Genomic DNA, 15,104 nt, shown 5'->3' on the forward strand with positions numbered 1-15,104 from the left:
TTTTTTTTTAAAGATTTTATTTATTTATTTGAGAGAGAATGAGAGAGAGAGAGAGAGCACATGAGAGGGGGGAGGGTCAGAGGGAGAAGCAGACTCCCTGCCGAGCAGGGAGCCCGATGCGGGACTCGATCCCGGGACTCCAGGATCATGACCTGAGCCGAAGGCAGTCGCTTAACCAACTGAGCCACCCAGGCGCCCCAAGAAGAACATACCTTATTCATTCAATTTTTTTTTTTTTTTGGTCATAGTATCAGTGTTTTTTGAGGGAAATGTAACCTCTACTTTCCAAATATTAATAAATTTAGAACCCCTAAATATAACCTGATAAGAACAGAGGAGCTTTACAACAGTGTTTATTTTATTTTAATGTTTTGTAAACAAATTGGAGGGAAGAATAATCCTTAAAGAGATTAATGGTGTTAGCAGTTCTCATAGAGAGTTGAAATGGCAAAGCACCCTCCTTCTAATTCAAAGGAAGCAGAAAGTGAAACCAAATTGTATAATTTTCAATAGCTCAATACGATGAAAAGAATAAACCAAGAGGAGCCTCTAAGATTATTTTTATAATTTATCAGAAGTTATTTTCAGTAGAACTTAAAACAAAATAAATACCATGTTGTTAGTAATCATTTGAAAGAAAATTTTTATCATTTTTAAAGAAAACCACTTCTTAAACAAAGTAGTACACTCCATTTTCATGTTCCTCCAACACCTGGGGGGAAAATGTAATATTTTAAATGTCTTCTCCCAATTCCTTTAACTATTAAACAACCACACCAAGCTTTGATTCACTGATTATTTTTTCCTTTTTAAAAAGGAAAAATGATACCTTTAGAAGAAAGTGGAAGTGAACTTTGACTCAGAGTGACCTGAAGTGGGTAATAAACCTGAGAAATGATATTGTAATAGACAATACTTTACTTCAGTTTATAAGGAAGAAACAAACAAACCTAAACAGAAACATGGGCTTGATATATTTCCTCTGAATCAGTCCATAAGAGCAATTTACTCTCCTCTTAAATTACACTGCATGACAAAACTAAACTTTTGAATGCTGTCAGTGTTCTAAATGATCTTCCAAAATATTTGCTAATTCTTTACTTATATAGATATCACAACAGGCTTGTTCTTATGTAATCATGAACTAAGGGATCAACCCTCTGCCCCACCTGCAAGTTTTCTAAGTTTGTATCCTAGATCAAATTTCTCCTTCCCAATTGCAGACTTCTGTTTCAATTTTCCACCTATTGAACAGAATCATCATCCACTGCTAAGAGAAAACTTATTTGAGCCTTTAAAATGATAGTGTCTTTTAGGAATCTGAGCCAACCACAATCTCTTCAATTTGATCACGAGGTTTTTTGTTTTTGTTTTTGTTTTTTGTTGTTGTTTTTTTAAGTTATATTTAATTCTTACATGGAAAAACATTTGTCACCTCTTCATATTTCAGAGACAAATTTAATATGTTTATCTTGGTTAAATTCTTTTAGAGGTAAGATGTATACAGTTCAGGAGAGGATGACACTTCATTTACAATCCTCAAACTATTTCTTCATGAGTCTGCACACTGGTTGGAAAGTTTATGTCTATTTGTGGCTGTGAGCCAAGTAGATAGGCAGTGCAATCTGCCAAAGAAGCTGAATTTAATGCAGATCATGGTCCTCCCTGTCTTTCTCTTAGTAGTGAATCACCTATTGTCTCCCACCCCCCCCGCCCCCCACCAAGAAATGGGCATAAAGATTTTCAAGCAAGTTTCAAATACATGTCATTTCATTTCTGATAGGCCCTCTGAACTGATATAGATAATGGGAAGTTAAAAATATTTTCATTTTCCAAGATTAGAGATAATGTACAGGGAAGATTAGAAGTTATAACTAGCATATAGAAATTTCTCAATAAGATACCGATTATTATCATATTCAATATGGCCCAAATGAATATTTTTACTCTTTAATGAAGGGTCGTTCTTATTGTAATCTTCTCTGCTACTGTACTTCTATAACACTTTGTGGGCTTTCTTGAAAATGGATTATAGTTAGTCTGTATTCCCCACCTGCTATGTTCTAAATGTTTGTGTCCCACCAAAATGTTGAAATCCTAACATTTCAGGAGGTCATGAGGGTGGAGCCCTCATGAATGGAATTAGGGTTCTTATAAAAGAGACTCCACAGAGATCCCTTGCCCTATACAAACATACCAGCTATGATTTATAAAGAGGGTCCTCACCAAAATGTGACCATGCTGGTACCTTGACCTTGGACTTCCAGCCTCCAGAACAGTAAGAGATAAATTTCTGTTGTTTATAAGCTATCTAGTCTCTGATATTTTGTTATAGCAGCTTGAAAGACTAAGACATAGCTAGGCTAAAAACTTTGAGGATTCAATTTTTGACCTAATTAGTTTTGCATTCTATACAGTGCAGAGTGTTCTATCTTGCTCACAATAGACATTTGTTAAATGCTGATTAAAATGAATTAAATGAAGAAGCCACAGAAGACAATCTTCAAAGTGAAATTTTGAATCTAAGTTGTGGATAAAAATAACAACTTAAGCATGTCAATACCAGATGCTACTTGATACTAGTATTTAGATATTTTCACAAGATGTATACCTTCAGAAAGATTTATTATAGCACAGTGCAAAGATTTGTTTGTCATCTGTCTTCATGATTACATCATAAGTTCTTGGAGGCAGTATCTGCAGGGTCTATCACAGTGCCTAGCATATAATAACAACTTAATAAATGTTTAATGCATGAATAACTCAATGGAAGAATAAATGAATATACTCAAAGGATAGTTGATCTAAATGAAATTATCATGACTTAAAATTGCTAGCTTTCTGAGACAAGTAAAGGAGACAAAAAATGGAAGTCAATAGAATTTTCAATACAAACTAGAATCACAACAGTATCTTGTGTTGTGTAAAAACATTAAGATTTTTGGAAGGTTTATGGTATTAAGCATGTTTACCAGATGGTGTTTATTAGTTATTACTAGAAAGTAAAACCCTTAAAAACCTTTAAGAGGCTATTAGTAGTGAAAAAATATCTCAAGTAACTTATTCAAAATAGTCCTAATATATGTAACTTTTGCTAATTTGTCTTAAGCTACTTAAGAAAACACTAAAAAGACAAAACATGGAATCAAAGCTCAAAAAATGTAAGGCTAGAATTGGGAGGAACTTCGCTAACCAATAGTAGGTCAATTTTCTTGGCATTTTCAGGTTTCATCTCAAAGAGAACACCTAAAAAGGTAGGAAGACACTTTATGGTTTCCTTGTGTTTTCCCATGTGTCTATATCCAGAATATACACCAACCAATGAAAAAGATCATTCATGTGTTGATTTTTGAGGTATTTAAAAGTTATTCGCAGACCTCCCCCGCTTTCCCAATTGCCATCTTTCTCACAATTTAGAAAAAGCGTCTTTCAGAAACAGCTGGGCAAGAGCTGTGGAGGATGCCCCTGATTGCTTATTGGATACTGGCTGCTTTTTTCTTCAAAAGCAAAGCTCTGAAGACAGTGGCAGAAATATTCTGGATACAGTGGATGGAGGGACTCTTAGGTTGCTGTCTATTATATCTTCCAGAGGTTCAGAGGACCAGGCAGGAAGTGATAGAGAAATCACCACCTCAGGAGAGTGAACGCCTACTAGAAACTGAAAGTCCTATTGTAATCTGGACATATCAACTTTCTTTCTAAGTGGGAATCTGAAAAGAGGATTTTGTTGTTATTGATTTATCAGAATGTGGCTTAGGGTAATTGAACCATCCTATACTCTGAGAATCAATGGATTCAGGAAGTACCCCATTCAATAATTTGTAATGGGAAAAAACCAAAGCAGAACACTAAATAACAACAAAAACCTACTGTGGAATACCACTTTGAAGACTCAAGGGAAGAGTATATTTCTAAAATTAATGTCTTACAAGACTCAAGAGAACATTCTGGAACTTGTTTACTATTCTCAATAAAATGCAAGAAGAATGAGCCTCCATTAGGCAGGACTAGCAGGGAGTAAAGAATACAATGAATTAAAACTAAATGTATAATAGGAAAATTCAGGCCCACATTTTACAAGGCTCTAAGGATACTGAACTATGGTGATGAAAACACAGAAGCATGAATCAGTGACATGGAGGATGGACTTGAGAAGCTCTCTTAAAAGTTCAAGAAGAGGGGACGCCTGGGTGGCTCAGTTGTTAAGCGTCTGCCTTCGGCTCAGGTCATGATCCCAGGGTCCTGGGATCGAGCCCCGCATCGGGCTCCCTGCTCAGTGAGAAGCCTGCTTCTCCCTCTCCCACTCCCCCTGCTGTGTTCCCTCTCTCGCTGTGTCTCTCTGTCAAATAAATAAATAAAATCTTTAAAAAATAAAACACTTAAAAAAATAAAGATTTTGGGCACCTGGGTGGCTCAGTCGGTTAAGCGACTGCCTTCGGCTCAGGTCATGATCCCAGGGTCCTGGGATCGAGCCCCGCATCGGGCTCCCCGCTCGGTGGGAGGCTTGCTTCTTCCTCTCCCACTCCCCCTGCTTACGTTCCTGCTCTCGCTATCACTCTCTGTCAAATAAATAAATAAAATCTAAAAAAAAGTTCAAGAAGAGGGTAAAGAGATTAAAATTATGAAAGAGAACATGACAGTTAATAAGACCTAAAAGGGAGCTTTAATATGTGACTAATTTGTATTCCTAAAGAAGGAACTAAAACATAACATGAAGCAGTAAATAAAGATATGATAGACAAAAATTTGACTGACCTGAATATGCAGATTTGAGTGACATTACTAAATTCAGGACAAACATAAAAATGAAACCTACACAACTCATATTGAAAGAATTTTGAATACCAGGGTAAATAATAATTTAAAAACTGTCAAGTACCTGTACTCTGAAAACTATAAAACACTGATGAAAGAAATTGAAGACAACAGAAACAAATGGAAAGATATTCCACGCTCATGGATTGGAAGAACAAATATTGTTAAAATGTCCATATGACCCAAAGCAATCTACACATTTAATGCAATCCTTATCAAAATAAACAACAGCATTTTTCACAGAACTCAAACAAATAATCATAAAATTTGTATGGAAGCAAAAAAGACACTGAATAGCCAAAACAATCTCAAAAAAGAAAAACAAAGCTGGAGGGATCACAATTTCAGATTCAAGTTATACTACAAAGCTGTAGTAATCAAAACAGTATGGTACTGGCACAAAAACAGACACATAGATCAATGGAATAAGATAGAAAGCCCAGAAACAAACCCATGCTTATATGGTCAATTAATCTCCAACAAAAGAGTCAAGAATATGCAATGGGAAAAAGTCTCTTTAACAAATGGTGTTGGAAAAACTGGATGGCTACCTGCAAAAGAATGAAACTGGACCACTTTCTTATACCATACACAAAAATAAACTCAAAATGGATTAAAGACCTAAATGTGGCTCTCTTTGGCAGCACATATACTAAAATTGGAATGATACAGAGAAGATTATCATGGCCCCTGCACAAGGATGACACGCAAATTTGTGAAGCATATCATATAAGAAAAAAAAATACCTAAATGTGAGACAACACAAAAATCCTAGAAGAGAGCACAGGCAGTAATTTCTTTGACATCGGCCATGGCAACATTTTTCTAGATGTCTCCTGAGGCAAAGGAAACAAAAGCAAAAATAAACTACTGGGGCTACATCAAAACAAAAAGCTTCTGCACAGCAAAGGAAACAACAAATTTAAGTGATAACCTACTGAACCTACTGAATGGGAGAAGATGAAATATCAGATAAAGGGTAGTATCCAAAATATATAAAGAATTTATATAAACTCAACACCCCAAAAACAAATAATCCAATTAAAAATGGGCAGAAGACATGAACAGACATTTCTCTAAGGAAGACATACAGGTGGTCAACAGACACATGAAACGATGCTCAACATCACTGATCATCAGGGAAATGTAAATCAAAACTACAGTGAGATATCACCTCACACTTGTCAGAACGGCTAAAAACAAAAACACAAGAAACACGTGTTGGAGAGGATGTGGAGAAAAAGGAATCCTTGTGCACTGTTGGTGGGAATGCAAACTGGAGCAGCCACTGGGGAAAACAGAATGGAGGTTCCTTAAAAAGTTAAAAATAGAGCTACCCTCTGATCAGTAATTGCACTACTGGGTATTTACCCAAAGAATACAAAAACACTAATTCACAAGAATATATGTACCCCTATGTTTATGGCAGCATTATTTACAATAGCCAAATTATGGAAGCAGCCCGAGTGTCCACTGATAGATGAATGGATAAAGAAGATGTGGTGTATACATAATGAAATAAAATATTATTCAGCCATAAAAAAGAATGAAATCTTGCCATTTGCACAGACGTGGATGGAGCTAGAGCTAAGCAAAACTGCGAAGGAAAATAAGTCAGAGAAAGACAGATACCTATGATTCACTCATATGTGGAATTTAAGAAACAAAACAAATGAACAGAGGAAAAAAAGAGAGACAAACCAAGAAACAGACTCCCAACTATAGAGAACAAATTGATGGTTACCAGAAGGGAGTTGAGTGTATGTGTGGGGGAGGAATGGGTAAAATAGGTGACAGGGATTAAAGAATACCTTTATCATGATGAGCACTGAACAATGTATAGAACTGTCTGTCACTATATTGTACACCTGAAACTAATATAACATAAACTGGAATTAAAATTTAAAAAATTAATAAAATAAAATAAAAACAAACTGTCAAGTATCCAAATAAGTGGAAAGGGAAAAGAAAGAATTATTCACAAAGGAAAAATGTATCTATATAGCTTTAGATATTGCCCCTGCAGATATTATAAAACAGTGAAAATTATCTAAGAACTTTGAAAGGGTAACATGGTGATCTAAGGATTTCACATCTAAACAATTTGTATTTCTTGTGTAAAAGCCATTAAAGTACACTTTCAGATGCATAAGGAGTCAGAAAAAGAACATTTACATAATTTCACAAAGTATATGATCTGAAATGTTGCTCCAAATTAATCTCAAGGGAAGAGATTAAAAAAATCCAAAGATGGGAGGGTCATGGCACAAAAAGATGTTTAGGTCAGAATATCTGGAGTCTCTATTGATAATTCTTTGGTAGGATGATCCTATAAACCAGAGCTTCTTTCATTTGTTTCTCTTCAACTCTCACGCCTTCCCCGTCACCAGGAAACATATTTCTCATGCCTCATTTTTCGCCTCAGAGTTTAGAAGGAATCTCTTGTTAGGTCCAATAACCTGGGAACTAACCGGCACGTGTGAGATGGCTAGAACATTATATTTACATGGCTGAGATGTTATGCTTGACAGAGTTTCTGTTTGCTCCACATAAGGCAATGTGCTGTCAATTTTCTTTTTTTTTTCTTTACTTTTTTCCTCATTAATGAGGCTTGTATTGTGAGTAGATTTTTTTACAGATTAGGAAACTGGTGCTCAGGAAGTTTAGTTGACTCTCTCAAAGCCCCACACTTGTGGGAAATAAATCTGAATTTGTGTCTTCTGACTTCAGATCACATACTTACTTCATTACATGTCTAATTTATGACCTCCTCGTGGATTTTCGGAAAATGGTACTTTATATGTTTTCTTGGTTTTATTTCATCAAAAAAGAAATAATCTTTATGTCACTGAATATTTGTAATTGGTTTAACCTATACTGTTCAACTCTCAAGTGTATAATTATCCACCATAAAGGTATTTATATCTAAAAAATTACCTTTTAAATTTTCAGTTGGCATAATAGATTCCAAACCATTTTTTTTACATATATCGTCTTGATTACTCTGAATCAGATTATAGCCCAGCATTAAATTTTTGGTGAGAAATTTGAGAACACTTAGTTTTAGCTACAGTGAAACTTTTTAAAAAATCCATTTTGATATAGTTTCAAAATTATGAGAATTTACTAGAAGAGTATAAGGAACTCCTATATAACATATACCTAAATTTGCCAATTATTTATGTTGCCCCATTTACTTTATCATTCTCTTCTATTTGTCTCTATATTTATGCATACATGCATATTTTCCTTCAAATATTTGGAAATACATTGAAGAAATTATGCCATTTCATCCTTAAATAATTTAGTGTGTGTTCTGAGTCTAAAAATCAGAAAATTTAACACAATAAAATACTATTATCTATTCCACAGTCCATATATTATATACCATTATAAAGGGGGCACCCGGCTGGCTCAGTCAGTAGAGCATGAGACTCTTGATTTCAAGCCAAAGTCCTTCCCAATTTCCACCCTGACTCACAATGTGATCAAATGTTATCATGATAAAATCTTAAAAGTATAAAAATGTATTTGTTTTCCTTAAACTACAATTCTGAAGATGATCCAGAATGCCAACTCCATATTTTTTAATGGCTCTGTTCCTTAGTTTCACTAGAAGGACAACTCTGATATTTCCTATTGGAGGATGAGTAAAGGTAGAATGTTTCTTCTTTGAACCAACTAGTACTTTCAGACTTTATTGGATTCTTTAACCTTTATGGAATTTAAAAAATTATAGGAACTCAAAAGGGACTTAGATAGAGCTTTTAATAAATATGTACCCCCAAAGTACAGCTGACAAAGATAATCCTGGGTAGAATAAAACAAAGAGGTCCACTTGACTTTTACCATTTTAAGATTCCTGAAAACACATTGTTTCTTGAACAATTATGAGCTAGTGTGCAAAAAAACAATTCTGTAGCCATGTAAATTTGAACAAAATTAATATGGCTTCTTCCTCAGAGCCTTTAATATATTAATCTTAAATCTATAGAATACAGAACATTTCTCCAATTTGCTTGACCACAAAAGCCTTTTTGGAGGATTGCCTATTAAATAGTTTCATTGTCTGACTTTAGAAGTTGCATTAAATTCTGAAAAACAACATAACACAGATCATATATTTTTAAGACTTTAATAAGAGCAAAATTATAAAGAAATATCATCTTTTATTTTCCTGTTCTTAGTTTGGGATTATATAAATAAAGGACAACTAATACAATGAAGTCCTATAAAGAAAAAAATGATGAACAAAACTGTACATGAGCAATTCAAATGACTAATGAAGAACCATACAAACTATTACTAATGAAGAAATTGATGATTAACCTGATGGAATAAAGTGTATTCTGAGGCAAAAAGTACATGTATTGAGACTTTTGCTCCTCAAGATCATTCTACTCACTTCTCTTCATTAGAATATAGAGGCTAATGTTAACTTTTAAAAATGTTGTTTATTAAAAGCTCTAAGTCCCTTTTGAGTTCCTATAATTTTTAAAATTCCATAAAGGTTAAAAAATCCAGTAAGTCTGAAAGTACTAGTTCGTTCAAAGAAGAAACATTCTATCTTTATTTCTCTGCCAATAAGAAATATTAGAGTTGTCCTTTTAGTGAAACTAAGGAGCATAGCCATTAAAAAATAGGGAGTTGGAACTCTGGATTATCTTCAGAATTGTAGTTTAAGTAAAACAAACACATTTTTATACTTTTAAGATTTTATCATGATAACATTTGATCACATTGTGAGTCAGGGTGGAAACTGGAAGCGGCTTTGGCTTGACTGCTCAGCTGGGTGGTTTTCTTTTCTTTTTTCTTTTTTTAATTTTATTGAGGAACAACTGACAAGCATAACTGTATATATTTAAAGTGTACAATGTGATGATTCGATGAACATCTATATTGTAGAATGGTTATCAAGCTCAAGATAATTAACATGCCCATCACTTCAGGTAGTTAACATAGTGAACTCTTTTTTTTTCTTTTTGTGATAAAATGCTTAAGATCTATCATGTAGCTGTATTTAATTAGGAGTTTGCTAGGGCTGGCACATCCAAGATGGTTCCTCATCTTCCAGGGTCTTTCCTCCATCAGTCTCCCCTCTAGCTTGGGTTTTATCACACTTCTGATTGTGTCACACTTGTCACTGGCTTATTAGCTAAACCAAATCACATGGCCAAGCCTAGAGTGGTAAAGGACTATACAAGCATGTGCACGTTATGAGCACATGCTTTAAGGGCCACCAGTAAAATAGCCTGCCACAAGGGGAAGAATTTAGATTTTTTCTGTCTGTGTTGGCCAATCATTTGCATCTGATCATCCATCCTTAAATACTGCTTCTTTAGGTAAAGACAGGAATAAAAAAATGATTATGTATTTATAAAAAAGGTTGGAATTATTTTGGGGCACATATACATTTTGTAGCTAAAAAAATTAACGACTGTAATTGGGATCACACATTATTTGAATAGCCGAGATTACACCTGAGAGTTGAACTGTTTCTAATGTATTGACTACTAAAATTAATATCATTGCTAATATCACAGTAGAGTAAAATAGGACTTTTGGGCAAGGAAGTAGGATATACAGAGTTGCCATTGAGCTGCCTTTTGGGAAGTCACTTAAACTTTCTAGGCTTTGGTTCTTTATATATTAAAATTAATATCTTGAACTAAATTGCAGCTTCACACTCTCCGAGCTCTAAAATTTGTTATATCCTTAAAAATTCTTTAAGTAGCATTAGAAACATGCAAAAAACAAAATGTAACCCAAATTCCCTCATCAGTCAGTCAGCTGCGTCAGGGATTGTGATGAATATGTAAACATTGATTTGTGGTTATTAAGATTCTAATTCAACCAGTTGGGCCTTGTAGTTGCCTATTAAAACCTCAGTCACTACAGAAAACATGGTCAGGGGGTGTTTCCAGGATCTATGTGCTCTTGGATATTCCAGGATAGCATCATGAATAGAACTCAATAATAAACAAGGTTCCTATAGGAGAACTAGGTGATACTTTGTATAAATCTGCAAATATTATGATTTAATGTCTTAAAGTGGTAGAAGTTAAGGGGTTCTTGGTAATCCCTGGTCATTGGTGATAGAGTATAAGAAATGTTTCTTACTTCTAAATTTTTCTTCCCCAGCTTTCTACCTTTCCAACATTATGGGGCTACATGAGTAACTTCACCTGCAGAACCCCTCCAACATCCCCCTCCTGCTCCCATTAGTACCTTTTCCCTTCCAGTCATTTAGTTTAGATTTCTTTTTACTCTTCTTGCAAATAAATCACCCTGAGCTTACAGTGATCTAAGACATTATCTTGTGTCTGCCGATCAACAGTTGTTTGCAGGATAGAATTTCTGTCAAACCCATAAACTGCTTCCTTTCTCTAGTTCTTATTTTCTTGCCCTTGGGCATTGCTAAATTTTTATACCACTTCACATTGTGTATGCAGCATCTCCAAATAAGTTAGTTCATAAGCTAGTTGATTTCACTTTCCTACCTTCTTATATCCTATGTCTCTCATACTAATTCGTTCATCCTTTTGATGAGGAAAATTCTCTATGATATGTGGGCTTCAAGAAGTGCTGAAATGAACTTTGGACCCATAATGGGATTTCCATGCAGGAATTATTTCTGCTTTGCGTTACTGACCCTTAATGTAAGCTTCTTGTGCTTTGAGCTGAGCTCCCTTTTCACCCTGAGTCCTGCACTTCTCTCGGGTTGATCTTGCTATAACTGCATGTGACACAGAGCCATCTTCCAGAACTCTCTAGGATGATAGAAACGTCCCCTATTTGTGCTGTTGCACACTGTTATACACTGTAATTTAGCTGCTTCACAAAACTGTGTTTTTCTCCACGATCAGACATGAAACTCTCTGAGGTCAGAAACTGTGGTTAACATTTCTTTTGTATTCCTCTTGGCAACATAGCATATGCCGGGCACCTGGTTGCTGCTCGATAACTGCTTATTGAATGGATAAATAAAGTTGGTTACATCAGGGAGCAGGGTGACTGGGCAGATGGTGCCCAAATCACAAAAGCCTCACTTTTTTTCTCCTAGAAGTGATGACATATTTTGATAATTTTCCCAGAAGGTTCCAGAAAAGTCTCTAAGAACGAGAATATACAGTTAGGGGGTCTGGCAAGCAGAGAACCAGTTTCTGGGAAATTGCAGGATAGAGTTCAGCAGTATTGCATGCAAGGTTTATCTCCGATTTCCTCCCAGTATAAAATCCACCTAAGCAGAACAGAGTACAGGAGTGAAATTCTAAGGTTTCTCTCATGTGTGTAGAAAGCCACATGGTGGCTCCCACCACTAATGATTTCAGATCTGTGTAATAGTTCTGTTTTGACTTCTTTCAACTTCTTGAAATTGTTGGCTATCTTATTTGTATATTTTGTCTATTCAAACTGTTGGCATGAAGATGATTACTCCTGAACTTTCTCAACTGGAGTGGGACAAGAAAACAAAAAGATAAAGCAAATAACAAAAGCAATGCAACACACTGCTTATGATTTTAAACCATCCTGACAAAACATTTCTGAACATCATGTGAAATTATCGATAAATTTGAAAAGATATACCAGATTGAAGTAACAATACATTGTAACATTTTTGAAAATAGTCAACAATGTTTAGAATTTGTTTACACATATGGTATGTGTTTTAGATGTAACAGCCAGGAAAACCTCATTATTGTAGACTTCACTGGAAGATCTCTGAGGTCCCTTCCAGCTTTAAAATGCTGAATATAATTCAGAATTTATGATAATTTGAACTAGGCTAGGCTGAAATTTACTTTTGTATGATCTATGGAGCAAGGATTTACTAATAGTGTAAACAAGATTGCTTGAGGCTTTTAACCAAGCTGTTCTTAAAGATTTTAACACATTGTGTGATACAAATGGGTCTACCTAATTTCAAATGATTCCCACCTATTTATTAAAGCATGCAATGAAAGTCTGTTACTTAGAAGTGCTTTTATTAGCAGCTAAATTTTCAGTGTGAATTTGAAAGTACTATATCTGCATTTCTTATTAGAGTCTGTAATTTGTTTTTATTTGTTGTTGTTAATTCAGATTGGTTTCTCCAAGGGTAGAATATATCAGTGAAGTTTTTTGTAATTAGAAATGATTATTTCAAATACAATTGTCTATTTCAGTAGTTTATTTTTCCTTTCCTTTGGTGCATCTGTTCTTTATATCTTGATTTATTTACAACATATATTTATTAGGTACTGATATTATTTCATTGCTAATCCAGGTGAGATTGAGTTTTTGTGGCAACCTAATTACTCTTCAAGGAATGATTAAACACCCAGAGCTTCTTATATTTAGCTCTAATTCTAATATTTGTTTACAACTCTTCAAGAGTACAATAAATTAATATAGAAACTTAAAGATTAGGTTGATTCCTATAGTCTTCATTGTTTTTCTTTAACAGGCTGTCATCTTAATTTGTTTTTCTTGATGTTAAACTAATTCTCCATTTATACAAAAGCTAAGAAATAGTCCATATTATACTGTGGAACTGAAAATTGACTCTAGGCAACAGGGTTTGACAATTTATTTTACTTAAAGATGGCACAAATTCTTCTAAAGACTTGTACAATTAACACATGCTGTATTTTACAAAAATGAATATCAAAGATATATACTTTGTAAGATCTTCTATAGAGTTTAGAATGATAATTCAGAAATCATTGAATTTAAAACACAATATAGGAAATATTCAGTATCACTTGCTATAGCTAAAATATGAATTCTACCAGAATAGGTGTGCATAAAAATCTCTGTGGTTTCTCTCTGCAAACATAAAGATATATTTATAACATGTAGGGCAGTGGTATTCTATAGCAACATTGGCTAAATTTTATAGGCCATGTTTATAGTAATAGGTAAAGAGCAATGTCTATGATAATATCAAACACATATGGGGCGCCTAGGTGGCTCAGTCGTTAAGCATCTGCCTTCAGCTCAGGTCATGATCCCAGGGTCCTGGGATCGAGTCCCACATCGGGCTCCCTGCTCAGCGGGAAGCCTGCTTCTCCCTCTCCCACTCCCCCTGTTTGGGTTCCCTCTCTCGCTGTGTCTCTCTGTCAAATAAATAAAATCTTTAAAAAATAAATATATCAAACACAATTCATGCAAAACTATTACCTCAGTAGTGCTTTAACCATTTTAAAATATTTAAACTTATACTATTATAATTTTTAAATAGCATTTGTTAAATATCTGTTGTACCGCTTGCACTGGCCTAAGTGCTCTGTACACATTAGCTGACTTAATCCTCACGAGAACCTGTGAAGTAGGAGCGATGATTATCTTCATTTAATAAATGGGGATACGGAGGCCTTGAGAGAGTGAATAACTTGCACAGGGATTCCACTAATACGTGGTAGAGGAAGTACCTGAATACACATCTGTCTGATTCTAAAACATTTGTTCTCATCCTTCAAGTCATTGTCTTTCTGAGCAAAGGTCTTTTTCATTTATTTTCTCGTTGTGTCTCTTGCACTAATTATCTTAATTACCCTTTTCTCTCCATATATTAAATATCAATAAGCCATTCATGTCACTAAACAATGAGAGATGTTTTTTGAAAAGGTATGGAATTACTACGTTGGAAGAGGTGAAGAAACTAGTCCGAGGCCTTACATGTTTTGAATGGTGGTCTAATAAAATTTGAATATAGTTATTGAGAGATTATTTTGCTCAGCAATCTAAGGGGGCATCTTTTGAAATCCTATCTGATTCCACCAATGTTTCAATGGTAAATTATTCATCTGAAATTTTTTTTTTTAAAGATTTTATTTTATTTATTTGCCAGAGGGAGAGGGAGAGAGCACAAGCAGGGGGAGCGGCAGGAAGAGAGAGAAGCAGACTCCCCGCTGAGTAGGAAGCCTGATGTGGGACTTGATCCCAGGACCCTGGAATCATGACCTGAGCCAAAGGCAGGAGTCCCCTGAAATTCTTTATACCAATGAAATGATTCGTGTATCTCATTCAATTCAGGACTTCTGCTTCATGGTGATTGGTTGGAAAGGGTAAGTTTCACTCATTATTGCTTAACATAAAGAAAGTGTGATGATGTAGAAAATATGATCTGTTGAAATACTCATTTCCAGAGATTCTCATATATGAGGCTTAAAATTTAGTGACCTCTAAAACTTTCCCTGGTTTATTGTTTTTTTCTCCCTAAAATGAGTATTGCTCCAGACTTTGCAATAAGTATTACCCAAATGCAGATAGCACCCAACTCAAAGCAAGCTATTTTGATGCTACCA

At 34.8% G+C, this 15,104-nt stretch overlaps 1 non-coding gene across 1 annotated transcript; it reads left to right on the forward strand.

Moving 5' to 3' along the window:
• The first annotated feature begins 5,445 nt into the window (after positions 1-5,445).
• Positions 5,446-5,550, forward strand: LOC115939847 (U6 spliceosomal RNA). The gene has a single exon (XR_004074618.2). It is a non-coding gene; the product is annotated as a U6 spliceosomal RNA (small nuclear RNA).
• The last annotated feature ends 9,554 nt before the right edge of the window (positions 5,551-15,104 follow it).

This window comes from Leptonychotes weddellii, chromosome 5 (assembly GCF_054177405.1).
Source record: "Leptonychotes weddellii isolate Sample4059 chromosome 5, ASM5417740v2, whole genome shotgun sequence".
Lineage (NCBI taxonomy): Eukaryota > Metazoa > Chordata > Mammalia > Carnivora > Phocidae > Leptonychotes > Leptonychotes weddellii.